This window comes from Petromyzon marinus, chromosome 37 (assembly GCF_048934315.1).
Source record: "Petromyzon marinus isolate PM22_M1 ecotype Great Lakes invasive population chromosome 37, UKy_Petmar_22M1.pri1.0, whole genome shotgun sequence".
NCBI classification, from domain to species: domain Eukaryota; kingdom Metazoa; phylum Chordata; class Hyperoartia; order Petromyzontiformes; family Petromyzontidae; genus Petromyzon; species Petromyzon marinus.
Window position 1 is genome coordinate 18424015 of NC_133703.1, and position 13768 is coordinate 18437782.

Consider the following 13768-nt stretch of genomic DNA (forward strand, 5'->3'; position numbering starts at 1 on the left):
CCAGCCATCGCAGCCTTGCCCGCCGGAGGAGCTCACCGATGGGACCTTGCCCAGATCTTTCAAGGATTTGTGAGCTCCTCACACAATCCTGTCTGGTTAAACCCAGGATGGATCGTAGGCAGGCCAGCCTAAATGTTTCTAACCGGCGAAGATGTTCCATTAGGGGGGTCCACGTTTCGCAATCGTAGAGAAGGAAGGGAATGACCGTGGCCGAGAAGACCTGAAGCTTAGTGCGGAGCGACAGACCAGGTAGCTTCCACACAGCGTTACGCAACCGATGAAAAGATAATACCGCTCGACTGATTCGGAGTGAGACCTTTGCTGTTAAACTGGAGCCGGTCATAAGCACACTGCCCAGGTATGGGAAACTCTCCACTCTCTCCACAACTGCCCCATCACCGATTGGGAGTTGTGGGGGTGGAGTGTCCGATGGTACAAAATACCCAGGCAGGTGCTTAGTTTTGGTGGGGCTGATGGTAAGGCCCCATCTCTTAGTGGCACGCTCCAGTCTCAGCAGCAGCGTCTCCAATTCCTCCTCTGAATGAGCAGCTATTACCAAATCATCGGCATACATAACGTGGTTGAGCAATAGGGAGCCATCCCTTAACCGCACCTGGGCATCGATCAGCCTCCCATTATATCTGTACCAAATGGAGATTCCCCAGTAACAGCTATTGAAGGATTCACGAACTACGTGGTCAAAATAGATGTTAAATAATGTGGGAGCCAGAGGACATTCCTGTCGCACCCCCAAGGGGTACAGGGAATGGCTCTGACTCCCGGCCACGTAGCTTTACCCGGGCCTGCACACCATCATGAAGGTCCTTAATGATCGTGAGCAGAGGGTCAGGGACTCCAAAAGCACGAAGAACGACCCAGAGCCCAGGCCTACTGATGGTATCATAGGCCTTGACCAGGACAGAAAATATGGCATCTGTGCAGGACCACCCTTTCCTGAAACCGCATTGGGGCTCCGCAAGCCTCTCCTCAGCGTGCCTGGCAAGGCAGAACCTTTCCCGGCACACTGAGGAGTGAGATGCCCCTGTAGTTGTTACAGTATGTGTGATCCCCCTTCTTAAAGAGGGGGACCACCAGGGCATCCTTCCAATCCTGCGGAACCCGTCCAGTGGTCCAGACTGTTGTTATGATGTCATATAGGGCAGTCTGTGCACAAACGCCACCCTCACTCAGCAAGCGAAATCACAGTGACACACACACACACACTCTCACTCCCTTTCACACTCTCGCTGTCACAAAGATCCCCCATATAGCCTGTAACAGACTGTAGGGGCAAGTGCTGTTAGCGAGCACCTATGAAGGCCAGAACGGTACACGAGGGGGTGGGTGGGTGGCCAGCACCACGCCCGACCGCCTTTGTCTCCCTAGTGGCGATGTTTACACACCGCACCAGGTACTCATTTGAGGCTGAGTCGACCTAGGGGAGGCCCGGGACCGGTTCAGATAATCGTCACTGGTGTTGGCAGTGAGCGGGAATCGAACCCGCGTCGCCAGGTTCATAGCGCAGCACGCTAACCACTACACTACCGCTCCCCAGTCACACACACTCTCACACACACACTCTCACACACACACACTCTCACACACACACTCTCACACCCTTTTACACCCTCACAGTGACACACACACACACTCTCACACACACACTCTCACACCCTTTTACACTCTCACAGTGACACACACACACTCACACACACACTCTCACACCCTTTTACACTCTCACAGTGGCACACACACACACACACTCTCACACACACACACACTCTCACACCCTTTCACACCCTCGCAGTCACACACACTCTCACACACACACTCTCACACACACACTCTCACACACACACACTCTCACACACACACACTCTCACACACACACACTCTCACACCCTTTTACACTCTCACAGTGACACACACTCTCACACACACACACACACTCTCACACACACACACTCACACACACACACTCTCACACCCTTTCACACTCTCACACACACACACACTCTCACACACACACTCTCACACCCTTTCACACTCTCACACACACACACACTCTCACACACCCACTCTCACACACACACTCTCACACACACACTCTCACACACACACTCTCACACCCTTTCACACTCTCACACACACACACACTCTCTCACACGCACACTCTCACTCCCTTTCACACTCTCACAGTGACACACACTCTCACACCCTTTTACACTCTTACAGTAACACACACACACTCTCACACCCTTTTACACTCTTACAGTAACACACACACACACACTCTCACACACACACACACTCTCACTCCCTTTCACACTCTCACAGTGACACGTGATCACATTCTCAGTATTGATTTCTTACTTCACACGTAGGAAATCGCTCATAAGTTCGGGGGAGAGCGGAGCAGTGGGAGGGGGGGGGGCTTGGGGAGGGAGGGGGGCTTGGGGGATGGAGGAGGTAGAGGGGGGGGGGTCAAGAGAGGAGTCGTGAAGATGACGGATCCGGTAGTGGGGATGACGACGTGGCAGGGTCGAGGAAGATTGGTTCAAGACGTCGTCGGCTTTCGCGACCGTAATAAAAGCGTGGTTTTTGTTTGTTTGTTAAATCGCGTGAGTATAAATGTGTCGCTAAACCCGCCACCACCCGACACAGCCAAATCAAGTGGCTGTGTCGGGTGGTGGCCACAATGAGTTCAGCACACCGCTGCGTGTTGGGGAGTTTAACCCGCAGCGTCTACAGTTCGAGTCCGACGTTTCGCCGGCAATTTACAACAACCGGTATCATCATTCGACAGCCAGAGCAGAGTGGGCCGCATGGGAGCGCTACCGCCAACACCAGCGGGAGCGGAGCCGTTGCAGGGCTGCGCCTTTGACACGCGGCTTCAATGGACGGCGCCCATTGTACAAATACAACGACCCCCCCCTCCCCCCCCCCCCCCGAAGTTCTGTTAGCGAGCTGCAGCACCGATTGAAGGCAGGCACCACGCCCGACCGCCTTTGTCTCCCCAGTGGCGATGTTGTTTACACATCGCACCAGGTACTCATTTGCGTCGGAGTCGACCTAGGGGAGGCTCCGGTACAGGTTCAGATAATCGCCACTTGGTGTTGATGGCCGTGAGCGGGAATTGAACTCTGGTAGTAGGCGGATAGGCGAGTTGGTTACCGCTACACATGCACAGGAACGCCATGCCCGCGTATACACAAACACCCGTATACACAGTGTGCACACACTGCACACATACATACACGTGTTCACACAGTACACACAAGACAAAGATCCCCCGTGTAGCCTTAACAGACTGTTGTGGCAAGTGCTGATAGCGAGAAACCTATGCAGGCCGGCACGGCACACGAGGGTGTGGGTGGCCAGCACCACCCCCGACCGCCTTTGTCTCCCCAGTGGCGATGTTTACACACCGCACCAAGTACTCTTTTGAGGCTGAGTCGAACTAGGGGAGGGCCAGGAGCAGCTCAGATAATCGTCACCGGTGTTGGCCGTGAGAGGGAATCGAACTCGGGTCGTCAGGTTCGTAGCGCAGCGCGCTAACCGCTACACCATCGCTCCCCACGTGTACACACACACACACACGCACGTGTTCGCACAGCGCGCACGCGCGTGTTCACACAGCATGCACGCACGTGTACACGCGCACACTTCCTCCACCCCGCTCCTTCACCCCCTCCCTCCTCCGCACTAATTTCTCTCTAATTAAGCGATTAATAAGCGGCAGGCCCTGTGTTTTAATTATGCAATTAATGCGTTGTCACGGCTTAATTCGCCGCGATTGTGAATGAGTCGGAGGAGTCTCTCATTTGAATGTCGGGCGCGGCGAGGATTCCATTGGCGTCAAAATCACGTTAATAAGGATGCCACGCGGGCGAGTGGGGGGTGTGTGGGGGGTGTGGGGGGGGGGAGCGGTGGCGCAGCGGTTAGCGCACCGCGCTGCAAAACCGGGCGTCGAACCCGGCGTTCGATGCCAGGCTCACGAACAATATTAAGCCTGTTACGTTGAACTTCTTTCGCACCGCACGTAGCCAACCGTGCTAATCGGAGGTGCGGCGGCTGGGGAGGGGGGATGACAACAACCTCCACACACGCACGCACACACACGTACGCACACACGCATGCACACACGCATACACACACACACACACACGCACGCACGCGCACACGCACACACGCACGCACACGCGCACACACGCACACACACACACGCGCACGCACACGCACGCGCAAAAGGCAGTTCTGGGGAAATGAGTTTGCAATGTCGTAGGTTGTTTAAAGTGCCTTAGCTCCTAGTGGCTTCCTAATATCTAAAGCGCTGCTGGGCCTAGGTCTATCTGAGAGGGACTGGGCCTCAGATTGAGACCTATACCTGCTGCTGTGGCGGTAGTAAGTAAAACAAAACAAAATCTGTGTTGGGGAGACAAAGGCGGCCGGGCGTAGATCTCGTCACGCCAGCTTCGCTCGTGCGAAGCTAGCTAGCACCTATGAAGGCCGGCGTGCCGTGCCGGCCTTCATAGGTGCTATCTAACAGCACTTGCCCCAAAAGTCTGTTAAGCCTATACGGGGAATCTTTGTCTTGTGTGTGTGTACACGTGTGGTGTGTGTGGGGAGCGGTATTGTAGCGGTTAGCGCTACGAACCCCGACGGACCCGAGTTCGATTCCCGCTGTCGACCACCAACGCCACCCAGTGACGATTATCTGAACCGGACCTCGGTCTCAGACGAGTAGTCAACATCGCCGCTCGGTGGAGACAAAGGCGGCCGGGCGTGGGTTGCTGGCCACCTACCAAACCTCGTGCGCCACGCTCGCAGTCTGTTGGGACGGCTACACGGTGGTGGTGGTGGTGGTGCTGGTAGTTGGTGGTGCTATTGGTGGTAGTGTTGGTGGTGGAGGGGGATCTCGTTTGTCTTTGTAAACGGACGTACTGTAATTGCCCACGGGTGCAAGCGGCGTTTGGACGAGGAGAGAGAAAAATTTAATCGACTCCGCGCCTGCTCCCGAGCTCCCGAGCTACGCACACGGCTGACAAGTTCGACTCCATATGCCGGTCCCACGCCGCCCTGTAACGTCCGTGCGTGGTGTAAGAATCATCATCATAGAGTGTCAACGATCACAATTGGCACTGCGTTCATTCCAATATTTCGGTGTGACATCGACAGCGAGTTTGTGCGGTAGTCGGAGTAGTGACCGCTACTACCACCACCACCACCACCACCGCCACCCCGAACACTTTCACCGCCATCTCAGATTATCACGGTTTCACTCATCATCAGCATCATCATCATCACCGACCCACCACTCCGTACTCCGAATAGGCCCACAATCACAACCACCACCAAAACTTAAACACCACTAAAACCACCATCACTATGACACACGCGCGCCAATTACAGCCCCGCATCATCTCCTACCAAAGACAAAAGACCCCCCCCCCCCCCCGTCTAGCCTGAATAGACTGCTGGGGCAAGTGCTTCTAACAGCACCTCCTTCCACCACCACCACCTCCATCCTATCAACCCCTGCTCCTCCTCCTCCTCTCTGCCCCTCCCCTGCATCCCACCACCTCCCCCTCGCCCAACTTCACCTCCCCCCCAGCCCCCCCCCCAGCCCCCCCCCAGCCCCCCCCTCGCCCCCCCCTTCGGCACCCGCAGTCTTCAAGCATGTCATAATCTTAAATTGCTTTCCCGACCGGTAATGAAAGCTGTCAGAATTACTTTTAATATCTGGGAGAAGTGATGACTCAAAGAAAAAGAATTTAATCCTTTATATAAATTATATAAATTAATCTGACAATTGGCGAATAATATTACTTCTATAACTACCTGACGCCGTAGCCCCGGGCCGTAGATTGTAATTAGCCGTCGGATAAATGCAGAGGAGCCGTTCCCGCTACAGCAAATTTTATGAAGTGATTCCCGCCGCAATTAACTCTGACTTATCACCTCATAGCGCCGATCGCTCGATTCGCCGGGAAAGCAGGAATGCATGATTAGCCCCGAATCAAGGCGCTAATTGCTATGCACATAATCACGTCCGCCGCTTCGACTGCCGCCGCTAAGGCTGTGAGAGACTCGTGGTGGTTGGTTTAGTGGTGCTGTGTGTATGGTAGTTGTGGTGATGGGAATGGTGGTTGGTATTGTGGTGCTGTGTGTATGGTAGTTGTGGTGATGGGAATGGTGGTTGGTTTAGTGGTGATGTGTGTAGGGTAGTTGTGGTGATGGGAATGGTGGTTGGTATCGTGGTGATGTGTGTAGGGTAGTTGTGGTGATGTGAATGGTGGTTGGAACGTGGTTGGTTTAGTGGTGAGATGTGTATGGTAGTTGTGGTGATGGGAATGGTGGTTGGATAGTGGTTGGTTAGTGGTGCTGTGTATATGGTAGTTGTGGTGATGGGAATGGTGGTTGGATAGTGGTTGGTTAGTGGTGCTGTGTGTATGGTAGTTGTGGTGATGGGAATGGTGGTTGGATAGTGGTTGGTTAGTGGTGCTGTGTGTATGGTAGTTGTGGTGATGGGAATGGTGGTCGGATAGTGGTTGGTTAGTGGTGCTGTGTGTATGGTAGTTGCATGATGTGAATGGTGGTTGGATAGTGGTTGGTTAGTGCTGAGATGTGTAGGGTAGTTGTGGTGATGGGAATGGTGGTTGGTTTAGTGGTGATGTGTGTATGGTAGTTCTGTGATGTGAATGGTGGTTGGATGGTGGTTGGTTAGTGGTGCTGTGTGTATGGTAGTTGCATGATGTGAATGGTGGTTGGATAGTGGTTGGTTAGTGGTGAGATGTGTAGGGTAGTTGTGGTGATGGGAATGGTGGTTGGTTTAGTGGTGATGTGTGTATGGTAGTTGTGTGATGTGAATGGTGGTTGGATGGTGGTTGGTTAGTGGTGCTGTGTGTATGGTAGTTGTGTGATGTGAATGGTGGTTGGATAGTGGTTAGTTAGTGGTGCTGTGTTTATGGTAGTTGTGTGATGTGAATGGTGGTTGGATGGTGGTTGGTTAGAGATGCTAACTTTATGGTGGTTGTGATGTGACGAGTGGTGGTTGGTGATTGTTTGGTGGTGGTGAAATGTTCGTTGTGGTGGTGGTAGTGGTGATGATGAGAAGAAGCTTTTTGTGGTGCCAGTATTTATCGTGGTGATGACCACGTGGTTTGTCGTGCCGGTGGTGATGGTGGTGGTGCTGGTGGAACTGCAATAAATTCTGTGGTTGCTGATTATGGGTGGTGGTGGTGATCGTGATGATGATGATGATAATGGTCGTGGTGAAAGTGCTGTTGGTGGCGTTGATGATGGCGCTGTTGGTAGTGACGGCCGTTCCTTAATTATGCATTTGTTGCGAGGATGCGCCCAGCGAGGGAACGTCGTGTCGGTGATTCCGAGCCCATGGGGGTTTGTGCGCAGCAAAGTCTCGCGCGGCCTTCTGCCGTTGTCCAGTGGCTGGCACACGGAAGCACGGGAGGGCGATGCTCCCGTTGATGTCGCTGCGAGGTTTCCGTGCAGGCTGCAAACCTCGGCATTTGGCGTCGTCTCAACTGCCAGCGACGGTCTTTTGCGGCAAGATCGAAAGGTCGTCCACGTTTATAATCACCGCGGGGACCGTGCCGGCTAACCGGGGAGGGAATTCTCTCTCTACTCGCTCGCTCGCTGCGGCGGCGGCGGCGGCGGCGCTGTGGCCCGGGATTGAGGTTTCCCGGTAGGGACTTCTCGACCATCGGGCCCCCTTGCCATGCAGCGCGCCGAGGAGGAGAGGCCATGCGGGAGACTCAAATCTCAGGCCGGGGCCGTCCTGCACGCTCGCCATACCCCACGCACCCCTCCACCCACCCCGTCTGTCGCGTCGGATGCGGCAGAGGCAGTGAGAATTTCAACAGGACCTCCAATCTCTGCTTTATTGATCTCGTCAAGGCCTGCGCTATCACCGAGAGGCCAGGGCTCTCTGGGTTATTTGTCGTGATTTCGGGGGTCCCTGACCCCATATTCACAGTAATTAAACACCTTCGGCATGGCAGGCCCGTCCCGGTAAAGCTAAAGGAGCCTCAGTTCAGAGAGCCGTTCCCTGGCCACCTTGAGGTGCGACTCGGATGTCCTCTGCCCACTGCCCCAATGTTCTTCAATACATTTTTTTGGGGGGGGCGGGGCCGGGGCGGCCACTTTCGCCGATAAGACATCACCAGTGTGTGTATGTGTGTGTATGTGTGTATGTGTGTGTATGTGTGTATGTGTGTTTATGTGTGTGTGTGTATGTGTGTATGTGTGGAGGCCGCCAGCCACACCATTTTAAAGCATTGGGGGAGGGTTTGACAGCAGCACGATGGGGCGTTTTCTCTCTTTGTGGATTTTTGGGGGGCCGCGAATTGGGGGGCCGCGAATCGGGGGGCCGCGCGCCTTGCAATGAAGACCGCCGCCCTAGATCCTTGCATCCATTGTGGGTTTTTTTGCGATCACATAATTCCGAGAAGCTTGCCATGACTGAAACCAGTGGAATGTCCATGTCGTTGCCCACCAAGTGTGCGGTGATCCACCAACCCCTCGCTGCTGCTCCTGCTGCTGCCCCCTCCACAGCACTGCTGGATTACAGGCAGCAGTCGCAGGCAGCAGTCGCATGCAGCGGCAGCAGCAGCGCCACCATCGCCATGTCAACTGCTGCGGAACCTTGCACGTCGCGTGATCGATCAACCCGCCACCTCAACTGTCCATGAGCACCGGAGCACATGTGGAGCGGAGTGAAGGAGGGTGGAGGAGGTGAACGAGGAGGTGAAGGAGGAGAAGGGTGGAGGAGGAGCAGGTGAATGAGGAGGTGAAGGAGGAGGTGAATGAGGAGGTGAAGGAGGAGGTGAACGAGGAGGTGAAGGAGGAGGAGGTGAATGAGGAGGTGAAGGAGGAGAAGGTGGAGGAGGAGGGGGTGAATGAGGAGGTGAAGGAGAAGGGTGAAGGTGGAGGAGGAGGAGGAGGGTGGCGTTGAGCCCTTGGCCAGCTGTTGTTTCGGCGGCGAGGTCCTCACTCCGAGTCGGGTTGAGCGGCGCTGCCGCCTTCACGAGTTGGGTTGAGCGGCTGCGGTGTGGAAGCTGCCAGGGCGAAGCCGCAACGCTTTGAGCTCCTGGCCTGGCACAATCGCGCGCGGTCATTTTAGCCGCCGTTAAATTATTGTTGTTGTTGTTGGTGGTGATGGTGGCGGCGGTGGTGGCTTTGGTGTTGCTGCTGCTGGTGTTGATGATGATGGTGGTATTGGCCGTGCCGATCGTGGTACCGGAGCCTGTGGTGATGGAAGTGCTGCTGCTGCTGATGATGCTGGTGATGTTACTGCTGATGTTGCTCTTGGTAAAACTGCTGATTCTGATGCTCGTGGCGCGATGCGTGAGTTCAATGTGGGACCACAACTCGAGGGGAGGGGTGCCGGGGGGTGGGGTGGGGGGTGTCAGTGGTTGGACCGAATAGGGGGGCAGGGAGGAGAAGTAGGGGAGGGAGGGGGGTCAGGGGTGGGAGGGAGTTTGAGTTGAAGGGAGCCGGGGTAGCGGGGTGGGAGAGATGGATTTGGGGTTGGAGGGTGCAGGGCTTGGGTTGGCAGTGATAGGGGGTGGAAGCGGAGGTGGGAGGGGTTAGGAACCGGAGGGATCAGACGTAGTGGTGGGGAAGGATCAGGGATCAGGACGTGGGAGGAAGGCGGGATCGGTGTCGGATGAAGGACGGGTGGCGGTGGGAGTCGTGGTGGATACGAGTGGGGAGGGATCATGGGTGGGGGAGGGGGGAGATGCTCGTTACCACCACATCGTCCGATCACCAATGGAGATCATCGTTCCCGAGGGGAAGGACGATGGGAATTTGCAATACTAACAACTATTGGTTTAACGCGTAGGCAACAACAACTATTAGAAGTCACGACGACTACGACTACTACTACTAATCATCATCATCAATAATGTACCAATATTGCCATTGAAGGAGAGCCACACTTCAGCCGTACGGCTCTCTTTCAGGAGGGCCCTGCCGCTGCGGCCGCCGCTGCTGCTGCTACATCGGGTTCGCGTGTCGAGGCGTTGTCATCCGATTCGCGATGAGCGGTGGGTTGCCGTTTGTGGGCCTCCCCTAGGTCAACTCAGCCTCAAATGAGCGCGCAAAACATCGCCACTGGGGAGGCGAAGGCGAGTCGAGCGTGGCGCTGTTTGTGTCTGCCCGTCCGTCCGTCTGTGGGGAGCGGTTAGCTACACCTCCCCTAGGTCGACTCAGCCTCAAATAAGTACCTGGTGCGGTGTGTAGTAAACATCGCCACGAGGGAGACAAAGGCGGACGGGCGTGGCCCTGGCCACCAGCCACCTCGTGTGCCGTGCCGGCCTTCATAGGTGCCGCTCGTTAACAGCACTTGCCCCGACAGTTTGTTCAAGGCTGTGCGGAGGACGAGGAGGACGTGGAACAGCATGCATGTACTTCTTTCGCACCGTACGTGAAAGAAGTTCAGCAGCACCACAGGAACTCTCTCTGCCGAAAGTCCCCTTCGTCGTGGCGAGCAGTAGTAGTAGAACCTCTCCACTTCGGCATCGGGATCCTGGACCATCATCCTGCTGGTGCTACTGCTGCTGCTGGTGCTGCTGTTGCTGCTGGTGCTGCTGTTGCTGCTACTGCTGCTGGTGGTGCTGCTGCTGCTGCTGCTGGTGCTGCTGTTGCTGCTACTGCTGCTGCTGCTACTGCTGCTGGTGGTGCTGCTGCTGGTGTTGCTGGTGCTGCTGTAGCTACTGCTGCTGGTGCTGCTGCTGTTGCTGCTACTATTGCTGCTGGTGCTGCTGCTGCTACTGCTGGTGCTACTGCTGCTGGTGCTACTGCTGCTGTTGCTGCTGTTGCTGCTACTGCTGCTGCTACTGCTGCTGCTACTGCTGCTGGTGCTACTGCTGCTGGTGCTGCTGTTGCTGCTACTGCTGCTGTTGCTGCTACTGCTGCTGGTGGTGCTGCTGGTGGTGCTGCTGCTGCTACTGCTGTTGCTGCTACTGCTGCTACTACTGCTGCTACTGCTGTTGCTGTTACTGCTGCTGCTGGTGGTGTTGCTTCTACTGCTGCTGCTACTACTGCTGGTGCTGGTGCTGCTGCTGCTGGTGGTGCTGTTGCTACTGCTGCTACTGCTGCTGTTGCTGCTACTGCTGGTGCTGCTGTTGCTACTGGTACTGCTGGTGCTGCTGCTGGTGCTGCTGTTGCTACTGGTACTGCTGCTGCTGTTGCTACTGGTACTGCTGGTGCTGCTGCTGCTGGTGCTGCTGTTGCTACTGGTACTGCTGGTGCTGTTGCTGCTACTGCTGCTGTTGCTACTGCTGCTACTGGTACTGCTGGTGCTGCCGTCGTGGGCAAGAAAGAAAAAAACACATTTTGAGGACGTTTTTTTTCTTCTGTTTTAATTCGAGAGAGCGAGCGAGCGAGCGAGAGAGTCGTTCTGGATGAGAACACGAGACTTCATAACGAATGGGTATGCAATGCGGCAATAACGCACGAGACGCGCCGACGATGACACCGCTATAATTGCGGAAAGTGAGAGAGATTTACAAATTACGATGACATCATACGACGGAAATTGTAAAAATTAGAGAAGGCGAGTGCGCGCGTATGTTGTTTGACTGTTAGTGGGGGGCGGTCGTGTGTGGGTTAGCGCGCTGCACCTCGCTACGAACCCGGCACACCCGAGTTCGGTTCCCGCTCACGGCCACCAACAACCCAGAGACGATTATCTGAACTGGTACTGGGCCTCCCCTAGGTCGACTCGGCCTCAAATGAGTACCCGGTGCGATGTGTAGTAAACATCGCCACTGGGGAGACAAAGGCGGCCGGGCGTGGTGGTGGCCACCCACCCCCCTCGTGTGCCGTGCCGGCCTTCGTAGGCGCTGCTCGCTAACAGCACTTGCCCCAGCAGTCTGTTGAGGCTATGCGGGGGATCTGTGCCTTTTGTTGTATGTTGTGTGCTATTCGTGTCTGTGTTTGGAGTTCGCGTGTTCTCTCCGTGGTCAACACCACGCGTTTAGAGTAATTGGCTGCTGCTATAAATTTGCACGTGATAAGCCCACTTCGTTGAGCGATCATTTGTGGGCAGGTCCGCTTCTGAAAAATAACTATGTAGCTCCGTAGGCCTCACATGGTAAAATAACAAAGAAAATAGTTTAGTTTTTAACGTATTGCAGCCGTGGGCCGGAATCGAACTCAGGATAACCGCCGCTAACCACTGGGCCACCCACTCCATCGCAAAATTAAAATACAAATATATATATAAAATTCTCAATGTTTCATGGTATTTAAATGTCAAAGTTATTCTTGCTAATTAAATGAGCATTGAGGCATTGGTGCTCATAAGCTCGTGTATAGGCTTGCAGAGCCAGTTGGTGGGAAATTCCACATTCCGACGGCGAGAGCGAGTCTATCCGAAGGACAAATGATTTGGTGAAGCTGTCACTGCTGCATTGGCAGCAGTGGTCAATCAACAACAGTAACAACAAACGCAACACATTCGTCAACACAACAACAACAAGATTACGTGGCCTTAAAATAAAACGATAAATATATGATCGGCGACGTTTCGGGCAATGACCCATCTTCACGACACATACAACCTGATTTACCGTGGCACTTTTGTTGACAAGTGTGTTGATTTTCTCTCTCCCCCCCCCCCCCCACACACACATACACACAACATGGTACCTATTTTATCGACCGCCGGAGCACCGAGGGATGATGGGCCGAGTCAACAAGGGCACGGTGTCAATGGGTAACCGCGTGTGCTCGTTGACGGAGGCTCGGTACCGTGGCGCTCTTTAGCCAAAACTAAAAAAAACCCCTCAAGTGTTTAGCTTCGCCTTTGATTAAATTAAAGCAATTAAATTAAACATAAATTAATTCACGTGGAAATTCTCCCCTCCTCCCCCACACCCTCCCCCCTCCTGGAATCTTAGGCAACATAATTCATTAGGGAGCTATAAAAATGCAGATTTTGTTCATTTTTATATATTTCAAAAAAATGTATGTATGTACAGCGCGACCTTCCACTATATTCCACAGCATGACATTATTTAGCAATTAGATATTACACTCGTAAATTACAATTGTGGTCCGGTATTGTGGTGGTGGTGGTTGTGGTGGTGGTTGTGGTGATTGTTGTTGTGTTGCGGGGTTGGTTGGCGGAGTGTGGGGAGGTGCTGGCGCGTTCCCCTCTTTTGTTGCTCGCAAGATATTTCGCGGTTCGATTCCAGCGGCCCGCCCTGGTTAATCACTGCGGCGTGTTATTAATCAACCATCCCCCGCCTCCTCCTCCTCTACAAAAAATATTACTCCGCGTGGACGCCTGCTTTCACATTTGACGTTAAAGATCCCGTGACGGACCAGACAGGGAACCCCTTCATTATCTCTCCTCCAGTAGGCATTGATTCTTAAGAGAAGTCACGAGGGCATTTAGGCACCCCCCCACCATCGCCTAGTGTGTCCATCTGTACGGGGGATAGAGCGTTGCCCCCTCGCGCAAGCCCTGAATATTTAAAGGATCGCAAAGCTTCGGGGAGGCCCAGGAGCCGTTGAAGATAATCGCCACTGGCGTTGGTTTGCCGTGAGCTGGAATTGGAAACTCAGGTCCGACGGGGGTGGGGGGGGGGGTGGTCATAGCGCAGCGCGCTAACCGCTGCACCACCGCTCTCCACACGGTCTAAGAACACACGCATTCATCCGAACGTGTGCACAGGGCACGTGTTTATAATATACTGCAAATTGCTGTGCGTTGTGCATACAGGCCCGCGTGCTG